General features: G+C 36.1%; 1 protein-coding gene across 2 annotated transcripts in view; it reads left to right on the top strand.

Annotated features, from left to right (window-relative positions):
* Nucleotides 1-240: 240 nt before the first annotated feature.
* Nucleotides 241-13,400, top strand: part of LOC306869857 (uncharacterized protein) — a 96,238-nt gene continuing 83,078 nt past the window's right edge. Inside the window, exon 1 of one of the 2 annotated variants that reach the window (XM_079416783.1) lies at nucleotides 241-563. The gene's annotated coding sequence lies outside the window, so the exon portion shown is untranslated. The remainder of the gene's footprint in view (nucleotides 564-13,400) is intronic. The other variant, XM_079416782.1, reaches the window with a different exon arrangement.

Here is a 13,400-nt window from a genome sequence, read left to right as displayed (position 1 = left end):
AAACAGCATTCAGGTTTGGATAACATGAGGGTGATTAAATAATGAGATATTCCTTTAAGTCGAAACTTTAAGCCGTGGATGGAGAGAAGGAGAGAGAGAGGGATGAATACAGAGGAGTCTAACCCTTCTGTTTATTCGCTGCCGTTAGGTCTGCGCGTGTGCTTTACTCCCATCACTCCCTTCCTTTCCCATTGGCTGCTTTCTTCTCCCACACACAGACACGGACACACACACACGCCCACACTGGCTCTGAGCTCAGACACCAGAGTTGACGTTCAGAGAGGGACAGATGGGATCCGCACACACACCGGAAAGAGGCACACGATGCTCCATGCAGCACTGATCACGACCGAGACATCGAGAAGAGACTCTGGCATGGAAAAGAGGACAGTAAGACGGAGGAAAGAAGATGTTACGGAATGAGCAGGATGGGATTGAGAAACCTGAGCATCACAGAAGCTTCCTGAAGACGACAACAAGATCTCTTTTTAGTTTCCAGCGCTTCTGAAAAGGACAGTTTTGAATCTCATGCACTCGTGCTCAGATCGAATGGGAAGTTTCTGGTGAGTAACTTTCGCTTGTTGTATCAAGGACAGTTTCATTGCATGGATTGGTCAGATTTAGTTTCCAAAGGGGAAAGAGGTTTATGTTTGGGTTGTCCTCATGTGCAAAAGTCAAAACGCAAGCCTTAAGAGATGATCCGGCTGGATCTGAGCAGCTGTGCTCTACCAAAATGATGAGATCGCACGAATGAGAAGACAAAACAGCACAGTCAGTTCCTCAGCCTTCACACACACACACACACACACACACACACACACACACACACACACACACACACACACACACACACACACACACACACACACACACACACACACACACACACACAGACAGACACACAGTCAATTCATGCACAGCTTCATTGCATTCATGCTGACACAAACTATAATAATCATGAAAGCACATGCAGTTTTTCAAATAGTTCTGTTGGGTCAGACGAGAAACGCCATGAAAGTCGGGCTGCTTTGAGATAAACTGGTGTTCAGTTATACTAAATTCGCCAGGTACCAAAGCACTTCACCCTGAATTCAAAGGACAGTGTGAGTCAGTGTGTGTGTGTGTGTGTTGTGAATAATAGAATGAAAGTGCAACGCTGAGAACTGTAGAGGTCATTGCAGATTCACAACCTTGTGTTGTGGGGAGCTGGTCGATTGTGGTCGTTGGTTTGGGTACACAGATGCCTTTACTTTAAATGTAAAAGTCTTTAACACCAGACCGGTCAGATGTGCAAAGTGGTCTTCTTTAAGACAGTGACAGGCAAATTGAGGCAATTACCTGTCTATAAATATTGTTTACTGGCCTTGAAACTGTATTTTTTGCTTTACGTACCATTCAAAAGTTTGGGCTCAGTAAGATTTTTATTATTTTTAAATTAATACTTTTATTTAGAAAGGATGCATTAAATGGTTTAAAAGCAACAGTAAAAATTTAAATGGTTACAAAAATTTTCCATTTCAAATAAATGCTATTCTTTTAAAACATCTATTAATCAAAGAATCCTGAATTAGGGGTTCCCCCCAAAATATGAAGCAGCACAGATGTTTTCAACACAGTAAAACCATTGATAATAATAAATCTTTCTTGAGCAAATCAGTATATTAGAATGATTTCTGAAGGATCATGTGACACTGAAGACTGGAGTAATGATGCTGAAAATTCATCTTTGCATCACAGGAATAAAATTCATTTTCAAATAGAAAAGTGTTAGTTTAAATGGTAATATTATTTCACAATATTTCTGGTTTTACTGTATTTTTGATTAAATAAATGCAGCCTTTGTGAGATGTAAAGGATTCTTTCAAAAACATTAACAAATTGTTCAGTGGTTTTTCCACATCCAAGTCATTCTCTGCATCATTCATTAGCTAGTCTCTTGGTGAAACCGACGAGAGTTGCTTATGTCAGAAATATAGCAGGGTGTTGCGTTCATATTCTGGGCTATTCTGCTTAGTAATATTATTAATAAGGTTATTAATATTAGCCTAATAATTTTATCAGCTTTTATTATTATGAAATTTGGTCCTCCAATGTCACTGTTTTAAAACATTAAGCCACATTAAGCGTAGAATGTCCCAAAACCGTGCCTTGAACTAAGCACTGACTGTATTTCTTTATTTTTGTCCAAGTTCAAAATAAAACTCTATGAACAGCTCCATTGTGAACATAAGGAGCTGTATGAAACAATGCAAGCTGTAGAGTAAACGGGAAGAGTTTATCCGAACTCAACTGGTTTTGCGAGAGAACGCAGAACATTTGAAAAATATTTTTTCCTCCCACCCCAAATTTTTCCCACCACCATGTCTCATAAAGGGCTCTGTACAAACTAACCATAAATTATGCGTAAAGTTTGCCCGACTTGATTTTATATCCATTGGGAATTGACTGGAAAGTGGGCGTGGCATACCCAAATGGAGTCAGCTGATTGGAGGGCAAGGGTCGAACATTTATGATGTCATCCGAAAAGGAAAGACAACTCAGAAAGAAGGAATGCTCTTATATTTTGATGAAACATTACAAAGACAAACATGAATTTATTCGCATTAACATGCACCAGTGAATCGTGCACAACAAGACCTGGACGCTTTAAGGCATTAAAAAAAATAATGGGGTTAATGCCGATTTCATGCTGACTGTAATTTTGGACCGTTCATGTAGATGTTTAATCTTCACGTTGTGCTTCCAAAAACCTGCTGCTGAGAATCTATAAACAGCATTGAGATTCACAAACTAGGTTCTCCATTAACCATGAAGCCGGTGTAATGCATGTGCTGTCAGACGCTGTTTGTGTCACTCATTCACTTTCTGTCCGCTGTGTCACTCCCGCTCCGCATTCACTCGCATCTCGCCGTCTAGTTGCTTTCTCCAGGAGATCACATCACATCAGCGCTCCGGATGCACTTTTGGCTTCCAACCAGACACTTAACCTTCCTTATCCTCCTCAAACCTTCCACCCCAATTATCTCTTTCGCTGTGTTTCATCGCTTCCACGCTTGTTGATTCAGCCAAAACAGTGGATTTTCACTCTAGGGTCCTCGTATGAATAGGATCTGGAGTTGATAGTTTAGAGTTGATTATGGTCCTTTTTACACAAGATTCCCAGCAATTAGCCAGCTGGGCTCAGCACGTGCTGGACGCAGGTCGTTATTGGCTCAGTGGGTGGAACCAACACGATTTAGGACCTGCCAAATGAAGCATTTGGGAAGAGTATGTTCATCTAATCCCACCAATCAAAACAGTAAAGATACGTAAACAGACATTGAACCAAATGGTCAGGGTTTGACTGGTTAGCATGGTCCAGTTAACCCCTGCTGGTAGATGGCGTAACTACACCTTCATGTCCAAAAAGCTTTATTAAATGCAAAATTCACTTTTCAAATTGTTTGAACATAAATGCGTGTGTACACATCCGTCCTACAATTATAAAAATCCACCAAGTGTTTTTTTTTTTTTTTTAATCCCTATTTTAAAAACCTCTTTCTCAAATCAGGCTGTTCTGAGGTTCCTGTCAGAATGATGTAGTTCTGTACAGGCCCCTCCCACGAGAGTTGATTGACAAGGCCGTCTTACCTTAGTCCCGCCCTGAGTGAGCTGAGAGCTGCCCGTCTCCAGTGCAGGGGAAGACAAGATGTCTCCGATTAAGCGATTGAAGTGTTCAGTTGTTGGATGTAATAATGAATATAGCAGTCATCATTTACTCCTGACATCTGAGCCGCTGAAGACGCAGAGGATTAATGTTACTTTCGCTTTGAAGTGAATGCGCCGATCCCCGATCTACAAAAATGCATCTATATTCACCCGAATTATTCGTGATCCAGCTTTATCTACAGAAGAAGTGAGTATAAGGGTTTTTAATCAATCTTTGCATATCGCCTTACCTAATAATGTGCTGGTTAGCCAGTTTCGTGGCTGAAGTTTAGTATGCTTCATAGATATATATACCATTATCGACTGTTTCATGGGCCACGATTTGTAAGCCATCCGCCATTTTTGGAACGGTCTGCGAATCTTTGAGTGAATTGACTGTATGCTTCTACAACAGCAAGTTATACGCTTGTATATTTTTGAATATTCATTGATTATTATGGTGAATGCGAGATGGCTTACGCGTCAACGTATCTGGAGCGGTCAAATAGGGAATCTACACATATCTATGGTCTGCTCGTCACTCCACGGAAGAGAGGGGCGGAGTCAGCAGAGCTCACTAGGATTTAAAGAAACATTGACTATAACAGCGTGCTGAAAACAGAGCTGATTTTTGCAGGGTAAAGAATGTATTTTGTACACTACCATTGAGAAATTTTAACCAAAGTATGTTATAGACTTTTCATTAAGAATACCATAAAGAATCATATCAACAAGGGGGCATCCGATGACACCTTTAATGAAAGATTTTATCTTGTTTTGCAGGACAAACATCTAAAAATATTTAGATTTTTTAAGCAGCATTTTGAAAGATGTCTTTTTATATATTATTATCTATTTTTCATCATTATAATGCTGTATAAAAGCTTACGATACCTTGATTTATTGATCATATAAGTCATAACTCATCAAAATCATTTAAAACAAGTTTCAACTTCATTTGTTATGACATTTGTTATGACATACAGGCAATTTGATTATACTTAAAAATTTAAGGCAGCAACTGAATTGAAGGATCTGTTAAAAGGATTTGAACACCTTCCTTTCAATTAAATGTGGCGATTTGTCAATGAGGCAGCGTTTATTTGTTCCAGGCTTAGTCACAGTGAAATGTGCATTTTAAATGTCCATCTGGAGTGCTTCTCATCGTTTCATTTCTAATTAATGGCACTGTTGTGACATAGGTCTGATCACTTTTTATTATTCATGCATGATATTTTCATCCTCAATCTTTAACGGTACTGCAGTCCTGCTGAGTGACAGATCTGTTCCTGTTAACACATGCACATCAAGGAGATCTCATGTGCTGGTTTTCACCTGGAGCCTCTGCTCTGGATGCAGTACAGCACTGAGATGTTTCCAGACGGATGCTAGAGTGACATTCAGAAGATGCTCTCGTGATGCTTGTGAATTGGCTGTTTTTATGCGTGTGTGTGTGTTTGATGTGCATTTGATGGTTTTAGAAGGGATTTGAGCACTTTTCAGGCTTTGAGACCAGATGCTGGTCAGTTTTATTTTAATAATGTTTTCTTTTATTACAGTAGTTATTAATAATTTGAATTATTATGTAGCAGTTTGGATTTTCTGTTGGAATTTTTGTATTAATAGTTTTATTATTTTTTTGTCATTTTATTAGTTTTTTTATATTTTTATTTAGAATTAACTATATTTTTTATCATTTTTGAAATCTAATACTTTACTTCTAATAATACTTTTAGTATTTTTAATACTTTTAACAATAATGACACTGGTGCTGGTTTAGTTCTTGCAGTTTGCCTCCTAGATTTTCTCATAAATAAATCTACAAGATTATCTTATTATCTTTTTTTTATTTAGTACTGCTCTAATAAACCTACTTGGCAAAACATATTTCACAGGACACAATAAATTAATTTATAAAAATAATCCTCAAACACCGTTGTTTGTTAATATTGTGTGTTTCCTCCTTGAGCATCAGTGACTGTTTGTTCTTTTGTAATGATTGTGCATTAGTCCCTGTTTCTCCTGAGCGGTGAAGCTGCCCACTGTTCTTGACAAAAATCCTGTATTTTTGTTGGTTTCCCAGCATGCTCTTCACATTCAAAATCTCAGCCATAGTGGCTCAATTATGGCGAGATCCAACTTGGCCACTCCAGATATCTGAGGGACTCATTCACAACTACCACAAAAGACTGCAAGCAATCGCTGAGGCTCAGAGAGGCAGCATTAGGGTGTATTTTTATATTTAAACAGGATAATTTGTGCAAATTTAAATTTTTGTCTTGTGTAATATTTTTAAATATATGTAATTTAGATCAGCTTTCCCGGGGCAGCACTAAAAGGAAAAAAATAATTATCTAATTTAAGATTTTATATCTCTTAAATTTTTTTTTACACTAAATTTTTAGAGATTCTGCGATGATTATGTAATATACAGCTGGTACAGCTTGTTATCCTTGCTGGTTAAGTTAGTAACCATCTCCATTCCAGTTTGACAACAGCACTACAGAATTTACAGCTTACAGCTGAATAACCTGTGAATAAACCCTTGAGATCCCCACGACAATCAGTCAGCGAGACAATATCATGCATCAGTAGTTTAACTTCATGAAAAATGGGCCAAATCCTGATTCAACCAGGCAGTGTTTATGGATTATGTAACTTCATGCATTTGTTAAAATGTGATGACATGGCACATTAATACACAACAGACAAACTGCACTGGGTGAGAAGACTGCTGAAGAAATAGCTTGTGCATTTCCTAATAAACATTATTGCTTTAAATTGTCATTTAGGGAATTTGGCTACAGTAATGCTGTTTCGTTGGGATTTATTAGTTTATCAATCATGTTGTGGTGCATAAACTGGGTGGTGATGGCGCAGTGGATAAGACACATGCCTTTGGTGTGAGAGACCCGGGTTCGAATCCACTGTGAGACAATAATGTGTCCCTGAGCAAGACACTTAACCCCTAGTTGCTCCAGAGGCGTGCGACCTCTGTCATATATAGCAATTGTAAGTCGCTTTGGATAAAAGCGTCAGCTAAATGAATAAATGTAAATGTAAATGTAAACTCGGCTTTCTGACAACTGATCCTTAGTGACTGTAAATCAGCAGTGTGTCTGTGAGGGTTATTATAGTTAACAATAAAACTAAAACCATAAAAATACATTTTCATTACTTGAAATTACTTTAACTGAAAAAAAAAAAACAGTTGGCAAGGTAACATTTCTCATTATTATTTAGCTCAATTGATTTACTAAATAAACCTAAAATAAAAAATAAAAAATGAAATAAAAAAAAAATTAATAAAACAAATATGTAGACATATAATGAAAATGACAAGCACAACAAAAATACTAAAACTTGATAATATAAAAAATGTAATCAAAATATAAAAATATAATATAAAAAGCTTATTTTATTTCAGATGAAATCAAATGAATATAGACATTATTTTAAAACAACAAAAACTAATAAAAATGATAAAAACACAACAAAATCAACTAAATTTAAAAATGAAAACAGGAAATATACGTATATAAACTTAAAAAATAGTAAATATTATCTCGCTATTAAAATAACACTGGTGTCTGTAAACAAGTAAGTAGCTGTTGAGTAGAAAAAAATTGTCAGTCTCTGTGCACACATCTATTTTCATGAATTTAAGTAGTTCGGTATTAAAGGCTCGTTCATACGATGATAACTATATCAATAACAATAAAGATGTAAAAGCCAGTGTGGTTCTGTCACAATACTCTGGAGCAAGGGAACGAGGAGGCGAGGAACTCTTCAAATAACATAGATTTTATTAATCCCAACATAGGGAACGCTGGAAACACAGAATGACATACAAGACCGGACACCAGAGACAGGGAAACACAGGGCTTAAGTAAGGGAGACTAAACGAGGATAAACTAGATAATTAATAACACACGGCTGGGGACTAATAAACTGATAAGCAAATCGAGGACAGGAACAGGAACTAACCAAATATGGGCACGAGAGGAGGGGAAACACAAGACACAGGAATGACAGGTTCACAGTTAATCAATATCGTTGGAATCACTTTTAGAATGATTTTTTCCAGCGGATGAATGATTAAAAATATTGTCAGCCAATCAGAATCCATTCGACTTTAAAGCTGCAGACCATAAGTTTTGCCTCTTTGTCGCCATCTCTGTTTGAAAACCTCTCAAATTAGAAAACATTATTATAAGATAACCGTTGTGAATCGGGCTAAAGCCAGATGATGAAACAGCAGCATGTGCTTCTAATAAACAGAGTGATATTGTACGTTGCCGTGGATGCTTATATAATTATTATATTTATCTTTATAGTTATTGTTCTTCGTGTGTACAAGCCTTTACAGGATATGAGGCTACACAGACTGCTTCTTTTGTTTAGTTTTGTTGTGTTTTGTCCGTTCTGTGTTCGATGTGGGTTTCCATGTTGTTTTTTCAACTTAAGCTCAATAAGCATTATCACAAAGTGACACTGCTACCGCAAACTATCCAAGTCTCACTTGGATGCATGCTTTCAGTTTTACAGCCGCCTGTCAGGTCTTTAATAAGTTGTTTTCTCTCTATAGTTTTTCTGCACTGTGTAGGTGTTTTCTGAGAGGTAGCTGATATAAATGAGTGTTAGTTCGACTGGTTCACACTTCCTCCTTCTCCCTCTATAATTCTTGCAGCACATAAACACACAAAATACGTGTGCGGTGCCACCATCAATCCTGTGCACATAATCATGACCTTGGCTGACAACTGATTACTTCTGCAGACAGGAAATTTTATGAAAGGGAATATTCCAGGTTTGACAGAACTTAAAGTCCACTTGAAATCAAAATGGACCTTATTTTCTTCCTTACACGTTCAGTACACATCCGTATTGTGTATGATTCATTGTGCAGGTTATTTCAAAGTAAAACATGTTTGTCTTCATAATCTTTCAACAGGTTGCAGTAACTTCCTCCAACTCTGAAACAGCATTCTTTCTTTCTCGCTCCAAAACAGAGGTTATAACCAAAGATTTAAGATTTCATGGAGAATAAAGGCTGGAATACACTACATTTACCCTGATTTACAGTAGCTGGTTCACTTGAAAGTCTGGTAATGTGTGATCCTCAGTCATTTTGTGTGTGATGCCCAGATTTTCCTCTGTAACCATTTAGAAAAGTCGGTATGATGCCTAGCGTTGTAAAATCTGTTCAGATTTTAAAAGTTGTGAAGTGTATTCCAGCTTTAAAGTTAAAAGTTTGAAGTCTGCCATCGAAAATTCTGAGCACCAATTCTATTTAATAATGGGAATTTATTAATGTCTATGGTGTGTTTTCTCATTAAATAAGTTTAATCCATTCCTTTTTGGAAGCAGAATGCATTATGGTGGCTGTTTTGTGCGGATTGCATCAGGAACACTAAACAAAGAGACAAAATACTGTTACATGGAGCATACTACATTTATAGAAATAATACTGGATATTCGTAACAAGAAGTTCATCCATGGCTCATCTCAAAAGTTTTGGATTGGTAAGATTTTTTTAATGTTTTTAAAATGCATCTCTTATGCTCACCAAGGCTGCATTTAAAAAAAAAAAAAAAAAAAAAAACAATAAAATAAGTTAAATGTTATTACAAGCTATTTACTGTCAATTTTGATCACTTTAAGGAGTCCTTGCTAAATAAAAATATACAGTTTAAAAAAAAAAAAAAAAAGGTTATTGCATGTCAACATAGGAAAGAAAGCATTCAGTAAGCTATTTTGCTGGACCTATAAACCCTCCGTAATGCCCTGCATCATAGACTTGTAAATCTGTTACTGTAAACATAGATGCATGGATGCTGTCAATACACCTCAGTTTGCACTGAACCCAGAGCATTTCTTCAAGACATTTCCCATCATCTCCTCCGCTGGGTCGCACTGATGACATCTGCTGCTCACGCTGGCAAGACTAGCGATCTTAATGAAATGAAAAGAGAAGCTTCCAAAAATACTTTAGTAATGAGGTTCTTTGAAATGTGACACCGGGTGACCAAATCCTATTTTTCTCGTTCGTGATGGACACATTCGATTCATGTTGACGTCGTTTAGTGCCACGGAAAACTGAAATAATCAGGTAAACAAACAAAAAAGTTTGATTAGCGCTTCCAGCATCCTTTCAGCATTAAACGCAACCTCCCTAGTCACTATGAGGGGCGTTTGTTTCTTATTTCTCCGTTTCTAGCGTTCCCCATTTCCACGGCCTTTGTTATGCAAATTCGCTCTCACGCATGAGTGTGAGTAGGTGTTGCTAAGAGTTTCTTTGTGCTGTAGAGTTTAAGCTGGCAGAGGTGGTTTCTCTGCAGAATTATTTTGCATATAGATAATAAGATCTCATTGTCATAAGAACCATCTCAGTGGCTGTAAAAGTTTTAGCACGTTGTACATCATCTTTGGCAGCTCTCAGGAGAGCTTTTGTTCTTCTCAAAACAAATCTGAATTGAAGATTTGGTTCAGGTCTAGTGTCTGCTATTTGAATCAGCACTTTTGACTGTGATATTGCTTTCTTAGGCAATAAAGGAGACGCAATACAATGGCCAAGATGTTTGCCTTGAGCGCCGGGTTAAAAATGTAACACTGATTGCTTTTTCAATTAAACAGAGAGATTGCTGAATCATGTCTCATTAGCTGACGGTTTGTAGATGTAAGGTGACTCTTGTGACTGCAAAATCATTGCAAAGAACTATTTATCATTGTCTACGTAGTCTTTTAAGTTGGATTTTGCCCTGAGATTATCTTGTTTTTTTTTGGTGATCTGATAGAAAAGAAATAGTGCCTTTTTCAATGCATTTACAATGAAGGGGGATCAAAGGATGGATAAGCTGCATAACACTAACTTTAAAAAATATTGTTTACTGGCTATGAAACTGTATTTTTTCCTTTTTTTCAAAAGATTGGGGTCAATAATATTATCTATTTTATTTTGAAAAATAAATTAATACTTTTATTTAGCAAGTATGCAATAAATTGCTCAGTAGTGGCAGGTAAGACATTTATGATGATACAAATGATTCCTATCTCAAAAAATATATTTATTAAAAAAAGCAAGAAAACTCAATGATTTCTGAAGGATCATGTGACACTAAAGACTGGAGTTATGATGTTAAAAATTTAGCTTTGCATCACAGGAATAAATTCCATATAAAATATATTGACATGGAAAACTTTTTTTTCAAATTCTAATAATATTTCACAATATTACTGTTTTTTTTTTTTTACTGTATTTTTATCAAATAAATGAAGGCTTGGTAAACAAAGGGAATTCTTACAAAAACATAAACCCCCCCAAACATTATATTTATTTCTTTAACAACATTATAATTATATTAACATTATAACCTTTCCACTAAGAAGACTAAAAAGTCTTTAGATAATGTGCAAGTTGCATCAGTTTTCTTTAGTGTCTGATTAGTATGCCTTTCATTTAAATTTCATTCTTTTTTTTTTTTTTTTTTTTAGAGTTTCTAATAAGTGTCAATTTGCACTTGTGAAATGTTCGTTTGGATGCTAGATTTCAGCAATTAACTGAAGAAATATGAAGCCCTTTTGGGATCTTTGTAGCACCAGTTTATAGTTGAAGGTGAATTTGAGCATCACCATAGACACACACACAAAAGTTTTCAAACAGTATAATAATATCCATATGACGAGTTTTCATATGGCATTACATGTAGCAACCATGCATGTCAGCAATACACATTATTTATACACTAAAAAATGCTGGGTTAAAAACAACCTTACTTGGGTTATTTGGCGACCCAGTGCTGGGTAAATATTGGACAGAACACATGCTGGGTCATTTTGAACCAGCTGGTTGGGTTAATATTTTTACACACCATGCTGGGTTGTTTAATTTATTGTTTAAAAGTTATTATATTGCTGGCTTAAAATGGTCTTGACATTAAAAATCAAATACAGAATTACTATAGGCAACAGCAATAATCAAAAGATGAACATTTATTATTAAGCAAGAACACCCATGGACAAAATACTAGACAAATTGTTTTTGAATGAGCTAGGAGAATTTTTCTTGAAACCCTCCCAAACAACATGTAGGGGCTATTTGACAATTTGTTTTAAAGGTTTTCTGACCCAGAGACTCAACTATTTTCTGCAATTCTCCAGCTGTGGTCCTTGGAGAGTCTTTAGCCGCTCAAACTCTCCTTCTCACCGTGCATTAGGACGATATAGACATACATCCTCTTCCAGGCAGATTCATAACATTTTCTGTTGATTGGAAATTATTAATTATTGCCCTGATGGTGGAAATGGGAATTTTCGCTGCTCTAGCTCTTTTCTTAAAGCCACTTCACTAATTTGTGAAGCTCAATTATCTTTTACTGCACATCAGAAATATATTCTTTGGTTTTTCTCATTGTGATGGATGATTAAGGGAATTTGGGCTTTGTTTTCCCTCCTATTCATATTTCTGTGAAACAGGAAGCCATGGCTGGATAATTTCATGTTCATAATCACCCTGAAGTGCTCAAAATTGTGAATATAAACGGGAATATACTTCAGAGATATTTTACTCATAAGAATTTCTAGGGGTGCCAATAATTGTGTCCAACGTGTATTTGAGAAAAACATTTATTTCATAATGATATTTCCCCCCATTTTAAATTCTTATTATCCAATGAAGGTTAGATTTTTGTGATTTTTTAAAAAATAAAAGATCAAAAGGAATAACGATGCAGATTAATTTTCACAGCCTTCTTTGATCATATTTACTAAGGGTGCTGATATTTTTGGCCATGACTGTAACTTCTTGCGTGTTCAAGATGCTGTCAGTGTGCCCATATAGTTCATTTAGTGTGTATATATACTGCATAAATTATAAAATTTTATATAGTAAAATCTGTAGAAATATATTAATAATAGATTTAATAAAAGATTTAATAAAATATTTGTTTCTAAAGCTATGAAAATGTAAATATTTTTCATTTTGTGTGTGTATTTTTCTTGGATTTTACATATAGTAAAATCTAACTGTAGAAATATGCTAAATATATGAATAAAATAAAGATAATAAGATTTCATAAGGATTTATTTCTAAAGCTGTAAATACGTCAATATTTTAATTTTTTTAGATGCTGTCGACATGTCCATATCATTCATTTTGTGTGTGTGTGTGTATATTTTCAGTGCTGCTCTGCACTTTGCAATATTTAGTCTGCCATGTGAGGAAAAACTTAATATTTTTTGGGAACTGTTTTTCTAAGGAAGGAAATTTAGCTACAGCTTAATGTGAGAGGCTACACGATTATTGAGCATTACTGGCTCAAGGAGCTCAGGGGACGCTTGTGAAGTCTTTAATAACAGTGATATGCCTGAGTTATGATTCATTTAGATGCTACCCAGCCCAGTTGCATATGAAGCGTGATATGCACGTGGAAGACTCTCGGCGGGGTGGAGGGCGGTCAGCGTTCCTGCCACTAGGACACACTGAGCATTAAGAAATGCTGGATTCATTAAACTGTCACTGTAAATCTCTGTCCACACTGACTGAGAGAGAGAAGGAGAGATGGGAGGAATATGTGAGTAGAAAGGAAAGCATAGGGAGTGCTGGAGGAAAGAGAGTGAGATTGTACAAAAGGGTGAAATTTGTGATGGAAAGCAACATCAATTATGCAGATGAAAGACAGAAAAGGAGACAGTGAGTGATCTGATCTGCCCCC

This window comes from Barbus barbus (assembly GCF_936440315.1).
Source record: "Barbus barbus genome assembly, chromosome: 5".
NCBI classification, from domain to species: domain Eukaryota; kingdom Metazoa; phylum Chordata; class Actinopteri; order Cypriniformes; family Cyprinidae; genus Barbus; species Barbus barbus.
The sequence above is the reverse complement of the archived record's forward strand: the minus strand, read 5'-3'. Positions and strand labels throughout refer to the sequence as shown.